This window comes from Epinephelus moara, chromosome 3 (assembly GCF_006386435.1).
Source record: "Epinephelus moara isolate mb chromosome 3, YSFRI_EMoa_1.0, whole genome shotgun sequence".
Taxonomy (NCBI): domain Eukaryota; kingdom Metazoa; phylum Chordata; class Actinopteri; order Perciformes; family Serranidae; genus Epinephelus; species Epinephelus moara.
Genome location: NC_065508.1, coordinates 1558510 through 1560275, shown reverse-complemented (window position 1 = coordinate 1560275; position 1766 = coordinate 1558510). Strand labels below are relative to the sequence as shown.

Here is a 1766-nt window from a genome sequence, read left to right as displayed (position 1 = left end):
CACGCTGACACAGGGAGAACATGTCAGAGCACCTGGAGGAAACCCACGCTGACACAGGGAGAACATGTCGGAGCACCCGGAGGAAACCCACGCTGACACAGGGAGAACATGCAAACTCCACACAGAAGGGCTCCCTCCTGGGATTGAACCAGGACCCCTCTTGTTGTAAGGTGACAGTGCAAACCACTGCACCACTGTACGCTGTAAATGCACCAATTATCTCTACATCGCATTTGTGTATTTACCAATAATTTCTTTTTTGTATATATTTACTGTAGAAATATACAGAACTTTGTACTGTTGAACAGTGACTTCATGAACAGTTAAATTTTTTTTAACGGTGCAATAATTGGTGCAGTTATTCAGCTGTGAAATATTCTTCAATATACGACTTAATTCTCACGAACACCTCCTGAGTTTCTATATTTATTCAACATATAATGAACATAACTGAACATATTTCTTATGTTTATTCTTTTTTTTATTCTACTGATGTATATACTGCAGTGAACATATAACACAATACATATTTTATATTTGGGAGAACATGTAAACACTATATATCAGTTTTCCATCTATCATATATTCCTACAGCCTGGGGGGGACATGGTCTCCTGACGTCAGTGTGTACGGCCCTGGATCTGGCCTCTTATTTCTTTCCTTATGCTTCCATTTTTTTTTTTGGTGGCGGGAAAGACGACATGTTGTCACCTTCATGTCGCCACACTGTGCTGTCACAGTTCGTACAAACGGTCCGGTACACACAGTACAGCCAGGGTAACTCCCGCCGGCCGCGGGCTCCGGTGTCTCGGTGCTGCCTTCACCGTTCAAACCCTCCGTTACTCGGCCGAGGTTAAAGTGGGAAGAGCGGAAGGAGGAGGGAGGAGGAGGAGGAAGAGGAAGATCCTGCCTTCCGTCAGACGGAGTTTAGACACTTTGAGGAAACTTTTTTTTACCAACCTTTCTGTGATGTTTGTGTAAAAAGCTCCGCAGCCTCGCGCCGCGGTCAGGACACACAGCGAGGGCGGCGGGCTTCAGCGAGCGGCGGGGTGACATGTCGGAGGGATCCGGGGCTCCGGGGCCGTCTGGATGTGACTGAAGGTGGGTGAAACCCTCCGAGAGTCCCGCTGCTGGTAAACAACTGCGGGCAGACACACGGAGCTCCAACCGGACACTTTAAATAACTTTAACCGAGATTATTTAGTTAAAGCTGAAAACAGAACAAATTAAAGTTATTTAACATGAAGCTGTGAAGAGAAGACACATAACACACTTCTGACAGTTTATTTAAATATGATTTAAACGTCATCATCATCATCATCATCTGTGTCCACTAACATGTAAAACATATTGTTTTATGATGGTATTTCATAAAGTCTCATGGTTATGTGTGTGTATGTGTGTGTGGGCCTGAATAGTCTGGATAAATGTGTTTGTCATGTTTAACCTGAAACTATCTGCACCACACATCAACCTGTTATTAAATATTGTTAATACTAACAGTTAACATCATAACACTGTTCATAAAGGATCAATGTCAAAGTAAAAATGAAGGACAATTAAATGAGAAATTAATGTGTTTTAGTTTGTGGTGTAACTTAAATTCTTAAATTAAAGTATATACCCTCACCAGCCACTATATTAGGTACACCTGCTCAACTGCTTATCAATGTAAACAGCTAATCAGCCAATCAGGTGTCAGCAGCTCATTAACATTTAGTCATGTAGACATGGTGAAGACGAGCTGCTGAAGTTCAAACGGAGCA

The 1766-nt window shown here is 42.6% G+C and overlaps 1 protein-coding gene across 2 annotated transcripts in view; it reads left to right on the top strand.

The window, feature by feature from the left end:
- Positions 1-516: 516 nt before the first annotated feature.
- The window catches only part of LOC126388292 (schwannomin-interacting protein 1-like), a 12701-nt gene continuing 11451 nt past the window's right edge, over positions 517-1766 (top strand). The window contains exon 1 of one of the 2 annotated variants that reach the window (XM_050041333.1): positions 517-1133. The gene's annotated coding sequence lies outside the window, so the exon portion shown is untranslated. The remainder of the gene's footprint in view (positions 1134-1766) is intronic. The other variant, XM_050041332.1, reaches the window with a different exon arrangement.